Source organism: Aulonocara sp. 'chitande type north' Nkhata Bay, linkage group LG17 (assembly GCF_057382095.1).
Source record: "Aulonocara sp. 'chitande type north' Nkhata Bay isolate Kocher_YH1m ecotype deep benthic linkage group LG17, A_spYH_male_GT1.1, whole genome shotgun sequence".
Classification (NCBI taxonomy): Eukaryota; Metazoa; Chordata; class Actinopteri; order Cichliformes; family Cichlidae; genus Aulonocara; species Aulonocara sp. 'chitande type north' Nkhata Bay.
The window spans coordinates 22,376,916-22,388,919 of NC_141360.1; the positions used below are offsets into that span (position 1 = coordinate 22,376,916).

Here is a 12,004-nt window from a genome sequence, read left to right on the forward strand (position 1 = left end):
TGATGCTTAATCGACGTAATCAACCTTAATTTGATGCAGTGTGAAAAAAAATGCACAGAAATCAATTATTTTTCAAGAAATATTAAATAGATTCAACATCTTTCTTCAACAAAATTGCAGACTGCACAGATGGTACCTTCCCAAAGGAAAAAGTACTATAGTTTACTAGGGTATATATATTAGACTTAATAGTCACTATATACAGTAATTGACTTCTATTCATTTTACATCAAATTAAAACTTTGTGTGTCAGATAATTATTTATTAAAAGCTAGACATTTTAAATGAGAATAAGAAAGAAAAGTATGTCTTTGTGCCCCCTTTTCCCAGTTAATGCCCTATCGGCCCCCCTGGCTAAACTTTGCTAGATCCGCCCCTGCACAGTTACCAGCGTCAGCTACGTAGAAAAAGATCCTGGAGTAGAAAGTAATAATAAATAAATTCTAACAACAGCTTATCAAGCTTAAACGTGCTGCTGTTGTTCAGCCGCTGGTTTCCTCTTTCTGGTGCAAAGTGGGCCAAAAACAAAGACGGACTCGCGACAGAAAAGCCGATCAGCTGATCATTTAAGCAGTTTCACGATTGAAGTAGCAGCCGGAGAGCGAGAGGCAGTCGCTCGTTAAGCTTAACGCAGGAATGCTTTACAAACATTCAGAGATGGACTTACACACTTGCTTTACTTCTCTCGGGGATAACTTTGTCGGAGATGAAATGCCAGGTTGCTAGCGAAGCTCCAAATGCTATCCAGACCACAGGTCCCGCATGCCACAGCCGCTCTATCACGTGATGCATACTGCTCCGACGTGCTAACGTTCTGAGGTGAGTTACGGCGTGTTGCAAGTTTTGTGAGGTGCTTTCGTGATATTTAATGGATCGGATTACATTTTTTATTTTTCTCCGATATCCGATCCAGTCATTTAGGTCAGTATCGGACCGATACCGATACGTAATATCGGATCGGTCCATCTCTAATTTTAACATATTTTACTCTATTCAGAAGTGTTTGGATGCGAGCGTCAGTTTAATTCAAATCTTATTTAAACAACTCGAGTTCACAGCAACAGTTGTTCCAAGGTGCTTAGATAAAGACCCTGCAATATTAGATGGGGAACCCCAACAATTAGGCGTTCCCCTTTGGACATGCACTTAATGACAGTGGAGAGGAAAAACTCCCTTCAAGCAGGAAGGGAGCTCCTACAGAAATAGGCTCAAGGAGGGGCAAACATCTTGGAGAACAGAAAAAGGACAAAAAAACTAACTACATGAAAGAGAAAACATGCACAGTGTCATGTAAATGGCACAAGGAGAAGTCCTCAGTGCATTGTGGGAAGTCCGACAGCAATCTAAGCCTAAAGCAGCATTAAACTGTAAACTTCCCTTCCAAGAACCTCCCTTCACTTCTGTTATACTTATCAGTAGAGCAGGGCGATATGGCCAAAAATATTTATCACGATATATATTTGAAAATTTGCTATAACGATATAACTGACGATATAATTGATGCGAGACAAAATACAACTCCACAACATTACTAGCGCAAAAAGACAACCTTCCATTTATTTTCACTTAAACAAGAAGCTGGTTTTTATGTACATTAAAGCTTTATAAAAATGTAACAGTGCAAATGCAAATTCCTTGCTGAAAGTTTAACCAAAAGGCATTTCCAGTAGAAATGGGCTGACATATCCTGAGCATAACCATGTATAATATCCACTGAAGTTAAAAAGAGGTGCTTTGCAACATTAAACTGCATTGTGCAGTACGCATTTTTCAGACCATAAGGTGCACGGGATTATAAGGCACATTAAGCGAAACAAAGCAGTCAGATAAATCAAACTTTATTAAACTCATTCTTCTTGCTTCCTCCACTTTTGTACCATTGATTCATTAATGTTGAATTCTCTGGCAGCGGCTCTATTCCCATGTTGTTGCAGTCTATTAATGACTAACCTCGTATTGTGGATGGATTATCTCAGTTGTTCTCCTGACTGAAGATTGGTCCGTTTACAGTATCCTGCCATGCGATTGCATTTGTCTCTAACCATGAGGAACCTTCACGTTAACTTTTATAAGTGGAAAAGTGTTAGTGTTCGTCCTCCAGCTTCACTGTTTATGTTATGCTAACATAGCTGTGTCGCTAGCGATCACGTAGCACATCATTATATACCAGCTAGCCCAACTTCAGTAACCCTACAAACGTCACTGCTGTTTAGTTTCCTGTCTTCATTTATGTTGGAAGTGATAGCAGAGCTGTACGTTTGATTTTTTTCAGAAATCTCTCCGTCAGAACATGCAATATCATGCTTAGGTAACTAGCGAGCTAACTTCCGCTAGCTTCCTGCTAACTTCTAACTCCGTTAAATGTAATAAATTTTGTTTTCATGGATGCCTGGAAGTTAAACTTCATAGTTACACCTGGTAAAGCAGCAATGCTGATCGTTTTATTGAAGATGAAAGAATTTAGACAGTTTTTAACTCTAAGTGATGCTGCAGTGTTGTTTGACCTGAAGTATACGGAGTTTAGGACCCAGATTACTCCCAGATTTAAGAGCATCTTAGTCCGACAAATACGACAATAGCGACGGCCGCTTGCTTGCATGTTCTGCAAAAAAATGTGCTTTGTCGTGTATCTGACGGACAAACACCAAACCAGTTACACATCACTGAAGTTGCACCGTTTTTACAAACCAATTCTGGTTCATCTGTTTCACTCAAGAATCGGCCATGTGCGTATGAAAACAAAGGCACTGCGCACGCGCGTTTTACTCACATTCTATTGCGATATTTCATTTTCCTATCGTTGCCTAACATTATACCGGTATTACCGTGAACTTTATAATATGGCCCAGCCCTACTTATCAGTACTTCTTATGGCCTGTTTTGGAAAGCAGTGGTAAAATCAGCTGCAGAAAGGGGTCACCATTTTAATATACAAATTCATTTTAAACCTAAGTTTAAAACTTTTATTTAAAGAAATCAAATTTTGGCTTTTGTAGCTTTTTAATATATCGGAGCAAACTATGACTCAGAACTGGTAAACGGATCAGTGATTGAGGAATTGTGAGACAGAAGATGAATCCCTGGGACTCTTATCTCCACCTGACCTTTTATGTCGTGCAAACAGCAGGTCAAACACTGGAGTTAACTCTGAATTAAGTTTCCTGTCAGCTGAACATTGATTTTGGCTGTTAGCTTTTTACACCGATGATAAAAACATGACTGACAGGTCAGAGCACAGTCATTGATTCGGCTGTAGTGGGCTTCACTGACACTGATGAAGACACAAACCATGAAAACTTAAAGGTGAACAGATCTTGTTGTGCATCCTGTTGTTTGTTCATTGCTTGAAAAACTGTTTAAACACAATGCTGTGATACATTCACCAGTTTGCAAAGTGGTAAATAAAGATTATTCAGATTTTTTACTTAGGTACATTTGAATGTTTACTTACTTCAGTAGCTTATAAATCCAGAAGATGTATAATGAGAATACATGCACTTTGAAAATCAAATAGCAATTATAGAAAATTATGTTTCTACTTTGCTTTTTATGTAATAATGCAACATATCTGTAAATGAATGACTGTAAAAGCTGACTTTTTAAAGCTTTAAAGTAATTTAAAGTAACGGTGTAGAGTATAAAATATAATATTTAGTGGAGTAGAAGCAGAAAGTTGCATTACACGTCAGTAAATGCATGAAGTTATGTTGCTGCTGGTCCTGTCCGTGCTCTCATCCAGTGTTGTTGGCCACTGCAAGACCGTACTCTAGTACAATGATGTTGGTAGGGGTGGCCAATTGGGGTCCCACCTGTGGCCTGGAGTAGGTCTGCTATGCATGGGATTGGAAAACACTGTTTCAAAAATGGCCACAGAGATTTTCTGCAGTTAGTGGTAAGAATGTAAAAATGCTGGTTCTGCTTTTCATCAGTCCAACAAGTTTTTACTCGTAGCTTTCTGTTGTATAATGAGTATTACACCCTCACGGGGTACAGTGTAAGAGCGCTGTGGTATTTTATTGATAAATTCCTCCACTCAGACAAAGACCTACTGCTTTTCTTTCTGTGGGCTATATCATATAAAATTCTCAAAGTCGCTTCATTAAAGTGAAGTTGCTGTGTCAACACATACCTTTTGCTTAAGTGCCTTCTTATTATTTAGCCTCACAATGGACACAGACACATGCAGTATTTCTGCAACACACACGGGAGGCTGTCAGGGTGATGGAGAGAGCACAGGAAGGGGCGTCTGATAACGCGTCCAACACAGGAAGTAGTTCTGCAGTAATGAAACAGTTGTGGAGCTGTGCTGATGATTATCATAAACAGTCTTAAGTACAACAAAAGACTGTCTGTTAGTATTTAACAGTGTGTATTGAACAGAGTCGAGATCATATCAGGTGGTAAATCCTTTGAAGTGGAACATTTCCACTCGGCTGTTTCACCTTAAATCAGAAGAGCTCCCGCTGATGCCCAGTTTGAACTGAAAATCAAAGCTTGGTGCATCCATGTTATAATCTTCTTTCCTGTCTTTTGCTATTTTTGCAATTCTGCCACCTGAACATCAGTGGAATAGTGTGAGATTATTAGGGCTCACTCACAGGATCCAAATTCTTTGCAACTGGGGGGAGGGAATTGCTGTTTGCTAGAAGATTTGTATTAAGAGGCCCCAGCCTGGATTCAAATGCAGGACCTTAATGTGAGGCTCACAATTGTAACCGAGCCATGGTTAGTGCTGTTTGGAGGCGATCCATCTCTGAACAATTGTGATCCCACTCGGGACTGACAGCAGTCAGTCTCAGATTGAAGGTTTGTAGGCTGGTGTGGGACTTTAAACTGTAACCGGTGTGCACATGGGTCGATTTCTGTGGTTGAAAGCTCTGGAAAACACCCATTAAATGGACTTTAAGTTAAGTTTGTCAAACAGTGCTTACATGTTTTTATATTTGTTGATCAGACTAACAAATAAGGTAATAAACACAGGGTCGTGAGTGAGTGACGGACAATAATTGAGACCAAATAGTGATGAAAAGGGGGAACAGGAGCTTAGGTCCACCACAAAATGCAGAAAATATAGAAAACCGAAAGTGAATGATTGGCCTTATAAAAGAGGTCAACAGAGAACTAAACACATCAGGTAACGTGTGGTTTTGCAGTGGACTGGAAATGAAATGAACATGGGCAGATGGGTAACATAAAAGTGTGCATTGGGGTAATGTGAGCAATTTGAAACTGGCTTTCACAGATGACCAAATAAAAATGCATCAATTAGCTGCATCTAACATAGATTTCCAGATTTTTCCATTAATTAGAACTAAACATCAGACTCGTGACATCAAGTGATCACTTCTGAGTGTAAATACATAAAACTGTCACCAATACTTACACATTTCAAAGTGTGCATTCAGCTATCATCAGACTGTAGCGATGGTAGCGATCGACAGATGTCCAGCCCTATAGTTAAAATTCAAAAGCAGTGCTGTTCATACTTAAAATTTATACACACAGGGAAGACCTCTGTTGACCCCAGGTAGTGCATTATCCATATTCTCTTTCTCTGATCCAGCCTGTGTTAGGAAGACACGCTTCTCCACATCCAGTATTCACCCACCCTCTCATCATCCCGGCCGTATATTCCCAGGAGCCTCTTGACCAAATGTGGAGGCTCAAATTTCAGACCACTGAGACGGGAACTCCAAGAACTTCTGTTCATAGACAACGGTTGAGACGAACACTGTTTGTTGAAATGCACACGTGCAGTTTGTGGTGTTTTTAAATACACTTTAGATCCTGTTGAGTGAAGTGTTGTAATTTTCTTGCTGGTTTTTGTAAATTGCGGTTTTTGGGTTGTATACACAGCTAGTTCAAGGAATTGTTCAAGGGTTGCAATGGGCTGGCTGTAATGCTAGTGACTGCGACAAGTACCAAATGTTCAGCAGCGAAGCCTTCTAAACAAAGATGACCCAACAAACTCTCCAAAACAAAACCTTAACTTTAACTCTTCATTTACCCCAGAGGCTTTAAACCTACTGATCCCAAATCCTTCTCTCTGAAGGGCTATGGCTGAGTAGTCGTGTTTTCACCAAGAACTCAAGAAGATTTCAGGAGAATTGGATTGTTCTCAGGTCATTCATGCTTCCATCTTGCACAAACATGTTCCTACTATCGGGAATAATCTTAGTTTACTCCTTTGCTTTAGGCAAGGGTGCTGCCTGGATGTAGAGCGCTCAGCTGGCCCGTCATACAGATATGATACAAGTTAAAGTTCTGACTGTGCATTATTGAGTAATGTCTGGAAAAGTCAGCAGTGCAGTAAGGCTGTTTAAAAAGAAGCTATTAAAAGATAAAAATTGCATCATAATTTTCTGTAAAACTCCAAAACATATGTCAGGTCATAAAGCTTATAAATGTAATTGTAAACAGCTTATTTTTCTTTTTTTTTAAATTTATGTGTGTTTATAATATCTGTGTTTATGTATTTATATTAGTTCACATGCTTTTTCCTGCACACGCACACCCACGCTCCTCTGGGAGCTGCACAGGAAAGCGCTGGTTTGTTTTGCAGGAGGAAGTTCAGTGTGTCTGCGTCTTCATTTCAGTGTGGGTGTTTGTGCGTCTCGGAGGGGAGCCACAGCTGCGAGGCCTGGCTCCATACTGTAAACTCCACTCGCGCTGGAGAGGACAGAGACTGTCATCGTTACTGTTAACAAGTCCAGCAGCTCTCTTACTAGCTCCAGCAATATCTGCGCTGAATTATTGCACATATAGTGCATGCATAGAAGAGCATCAGCTGCAGTTTCTTTCCAGATGCATTCACTCTGCAATGAATTTGATCAAACAGGATTTATGTCCGACACAAAAAGCAGCCACTCGGATACAGTACCAACATGCTCACGTATACCTTTTTGTATTGCACCGCTTCTCCTTTATTATATCACAGAGCTTCCGTGATTGCACAGGCCTCTATTAACAAAAAGATTTCCGAGTTCCTTCTTCAAATTTGCCCTGCAGAAAAGGTTCTCTGGCAGTGAGAATGACTGTCAGGAGGAAGCAATTGTGCATACAGGGACTGAACGCCTACGTGTGAGCGCGGTGAAAAGGATGCAACAAGCAGTGGATGGATGAAAGAGATTTATTTCCTGGTTAGACACACAACATTAGGTGTGGCTTGGAATTCAAAGTGCAGTGTTTGACTTTAACATTTAATGGAGAGAAAAAAATAAGGTTTGCTATGGTAGACAGCTGCACTTAGTGGCGGGCTACAGCTCCAGAGACTTTCTTGTTTGTTAGTTCACATTTTTATAAATGGACACAGTTAAATGTGCCAAATATATTAGCAGGTCCTTTAAGTGTTCCTATCACAGACAGTCAACACCTGGTTGATTTGATGCTGAAGTAAACTCCATGATTTGGTAGCTTGCAGAACCAATTTCAATAGCAATGTGGATACAGGTTCATTGAGGTTTGTGGGCATTTATTTATGCACATTCGCCTCCGCAGCATTTTAGTCGGGTCTGAACATTGACTGGAATTCTGTGTCGTTTGTTTTTCAGTCATTCTGTCAGAGATCTGCTGCCATTCTTGGGATCATTGTCCTACCCCATAAACGACTTTTAGTCCAGCTTTAGCTACAAGGTGGACCACGTCATTTGACTCTAGAATAGTTTGGTGTACAGAAGAGTTCATGGTTCCCAGCCCTGTGGCTGTAAAACAAGCCCAAATAAAAAGGACGTTGTTCCAGAAGTCTTGGTTGAAGTCTTGCTTGGTTGGTTCAGAAGCAACTTTGGAAAGCTAAGCCATACTGCCATGTTTTAATTTTTTTTTTAATTGTTTTTTTTAATTAACATGCTAACTGAGGCCTGTAGAGTCAGAGATGTAACTTGTGGGTTTTTGCGGTTCCTCTGAGTTGCCCTGTATCACTTTGCAGTGAATTTGCTGTGAGTTCCAGTCCAGGGAAGACTGTGATATTGTGTTAACACATTGCTGAACACTACAGACCAGCAAACTGTCAAAACGTCTGCTTTTATTGAGGTGGCTAATCAAATGCTCAACTGATTGTTGAGCATTTGATTAGCACCACCTGGCTGCTGCTGTCTTTATTAACTCTTATGAAAGGGGTGAGGCTGTACATGGTTTTTCACATGACTATATAAAAGTTAAACGGTACAGTAATGCATTAATTTGTGCATTTACCATCACTATCTTTTATTCAGGAGAATAACATAAAAATAGTTATTAGATGTCCTGTAAGATTAACTAAAAACTGGTTCTGGAAGGTTTTTTTGTGGCATCTTTATTCCTGCTGTAAAGTTGGGAATCTTAACGTGGGAGTTTGTGGAGGCTGACTCGCTTTTGGAGTCAGCCTCATGTGGACGTCTGAGGAACTGCAATTTTTGGCACATCAGCATTGGTTTCTTTATCTCTCTAAGAAGATTTCTCTGCATTTATTGATAATAGATAAAGAACATACAACTGTTCATGGAGAAAATAAGCTATACTGGACAGAGCAAAATAAAAATCCGCAAATCACCAGCTAAACCAACTTTCAGTTGTTCTTTTACACTTTATCTTCTTCATCTGACTCTCTCTTTCTCTCTCACTGTGCTACCCTTTCCACTCCCTCATGCCCCCCCTCTGCATTTGCCATTACTGTTATTGGTAATAACATTGTAGAGTAGACTAGATTGGAACAGAGCTTTAATGTCCCCGAGGGGCAATTTGGCCTGCAGATGGTATTTTGTTACGAAAGATCCAACCAGAGTGAAATCCAAGGGACAGTATTTTCACACCCACTGCTAGAGACGGGTAATATTGTATTTTAGCTCAGAAAACGCCAATAGTTGATGGCATAAATTACCTCATATACCTGCTGGTGCCACCTACCTCTGCCCTGATGGACTCAATTTGGCTCTCTGTGTAAAGGTTGCTTGGATTTCGGTAAATGACCTGACATTTCTGCACAGCTTTTATACAAGAGAGGGGGAAAAGAAGGCTGATTCACAGTCACATTTTTCTTTGCAATTTGACTCTGTACTTGACAGGCCTGACTCGAGCCCCTCCTCATTATTGCTTAATATATGCTGGATATAGCTTTAATATTGTATCGTAATATGTATAATTTAAAGTTGTGCTGAATTTTGTATGAGGAGGCTGTATTTGAATTCAGGGATGGTGATGCTGGAGGTGACAGACGGAGTATCACGGAAAGAATAAGTTCCCCAATAATTAGTCACAACAAAGCGGGAAAATAAAAAGGCTCATGAATGGATGCAGATATAAGCAGGAGTGGACAAAGACGTGTACGTTCGTCACTAATGAACCGACTTGATCGGACTCTGACAATCACGGGCTGATTATCGCGGCGTCCGCAAGGGCCAACTTATCCGTGTGTGTGCTGATGAAAACTTCGTCTCGCTGTAAATGTGCTGATGCACGATTTAAAAACTACTTTTAAAAAAAAGAAAGAAGTGATCTCTCTCACTCTCTTATCTTGCGTCCTTTATTATATCCCAGCATTCAGATGGGTACAGCGTGAGATGAGAGAATCAGTTTGTATTGAACATGGCTGAATGCAGTGCTGATGAAAGCTTATGCTGATAATAGCTTTTTCATTATGTCCTTAGCCAGGCTTGGCATTTCATTTTCTATTGCAGACAGAGAGACAAGTTCAGATTTTCACCACCGCTGCTTTGGGTGTGTGCCGCGTCTCTGGGCCGGGGTTCGATCATGTGTTTGGAATATTAGTTTTTATATTGCATTTCTGCTCGATTAAACGCCGCGCAGACAGGGATGTGGGGCACGAGAGGTTGTATTTACGCCTAAAAATAGACGTCTACGATTAATGGAAATCAAACTGAAGCGGCAGATGTTTGAGACTAAATGCCAGCCTGTAGCTCATGGAGCTTGGTAGATTTCATGTAATTTATGCTGCTGTGATCAGTCATGATGTTCAGATATATTTCCCAGATAGGTGGTTATCAGTGCACCAACAGCTGGAAAGCTTAATTAAAAATCAGAAAAGTAAATAGTTGACTGTAGCCTGATACCGTTTGTATTTCCACCAGCAAGCTACTGTAGTTGATTGTCTAACATTTGTCTTATCCATACGCAGTGAAGTGCCGTGGACCTGCCGGCCAAGTCTCGCTCCTGCATTTTAGAATTTGTCGGTGATTTATTTTCTGTATTTACGGGCATCAGCACAGGAAACAATTGGCAGGAAGTATCAACCACACCACAGAAATTTGGTGACATTCAGCAACAAAGTATGGAGTAAAATAATCTGTGCTGGGTCCTGAGTTTTCCCAACTTTCAGCGAAGCAATTGAAGCGACTACCAGTGAGAGCAGAGACTGATATGAGAGGGTGGTAAATCGAATCAGTGATGTTCGTAATGACAGGAGATCAGCTGCAAGGTGATATGATGTGCTTTATGTAGGACGAGGAATTCCGTTTATTTATTTATTTTAACCCCACAAACCAAAGATGGAAGTTAAGACTGATCATGCTGCACAGGGAGAAAACAAAAAAGCCTTAACAGAGCCAACAAAACATTAAAAATTATGTTTAAGGCTTCAGTAACACAGACTGCCCGGTCCCCAACTGACTTTATCTTAGAAAAAAGAGTTTCTTTTCACTTTCTTTCCGGAGCTGCTGTTTCTGTAAACGAGCGGTGTAAAGTTTTATTTTCACAGGAGCGCTCTGTCCCCAACCCCCGGGCCTCGGACCGGTACCGGTCCGTGAGTCGTTTGGTACCGGGCCGCGAGAGTTGAGGCTCAGGTGTGAAATGTATGGTTTTCAGGGTTTTTATCGGTTTTCAGTGTTTTGTTTTGTTTTTTTTATCGTTTTTATCGTTAACTCTGTTTTCCTGGGTCTTTTCACGTGTGTTATGAATAAATCTCCTTTTTTTCCGGTACAGGTACTAGTTTGATTTTGTTGTATTTATCCGCGACACCTTAAAGGCCAGTCGGGCATAAACCGGTCCGTGGCGCAAAAAAAAGTTGAGGACCGCTGCTCTAGTGTGTCCAAAAATCTTAAGCTGTCGCATGGACGTGGTTTGAATGTCGATGTCAGTGAAGAACAAATCTGTGAGGATGGTGTCGATGGACGTGGATGTCAGTAGGGTTTTACCCCGTCTGTCACCTCGACATTTCTGGACACAAATGGTGACTATGATTTATAAAGACCCGAAGCCTTGGAACCTGCTATTGATTGTGTTCCTTGAGGTCAAAGGACAAGGAAGCCTAGAGCTGTTTTCCAGTAGACTTACTTGTAACCTTTTTTTTTTTTTTTTTTTTTTGACTAGAGGAGTCTCCCCCTGCTGGCCATTAGAAAGACTGCAGATTTAAGGCATTTCTGCATTAACTTGGACCTCAAATCGAAGCTACATCCATCTTTTATATAAAGGCTTTTATATAAAGGGTGTTTCAACTCACTTTTTTCTTTTGCTGAATTATTGCTGTCAGTCTCCCTGAAATAAAAGGAGAGGCATGCAGTGCTAATGCTGAGCTCAAACACAGCCTTAGGCCTGAAATAGAGAAATCCGTCTCATTCATGAAGCAAATTAAACTTATGACATCATATAATAGGAGTCAAATTCTTTCATCCTAAAGGACAAATTGTTTATTTGTTTTTGTTTTATTTTTTTCTAGCACTGAAATTAAGGTTTTCAAAATGGTCCGTCTTCCTCTCGCCCCCAGAATTTGTCATGGTATTCTTGGAATGTCATAAAAAGATGACGTTGAAATATAGACACAAGGAAATTTGGAAAATAGTTTATAGTTAAAATAGTTTAATAGTTTGAAGTCATACTTGGAAATTTCAAATGTGTTCAGCACATTGAAACATGACCATAATAAACTAGGAAAGAACATTTTTATCCACTGAAGTCACTAAAGCTGAAAGTAATGGACAGCAGTGGGAAAAGTCATAAATTTAAAGTCCACAGCATCTGCTCGGTTTCCACACCCTTCTGGTTGCTTCAGATTAGAAGTCGTGGGATTTTTGTTTAC

General features: G+C 40.2%; 1 protein-coding gene across 3 annotated transcripts in view; it reads left to right on the forward strand.

Annotated features, from left to right (window-relative positions):
- plxnb2a.1 (plexin b2a, tandem duplicate 1) overlaps nt 1-12,004 on the forward strand; it is a 232,844-nt gene that overhangs the window by 67,488 nt on the left and 153,352 nt on the right. The window lies entirely within an intron of this gene.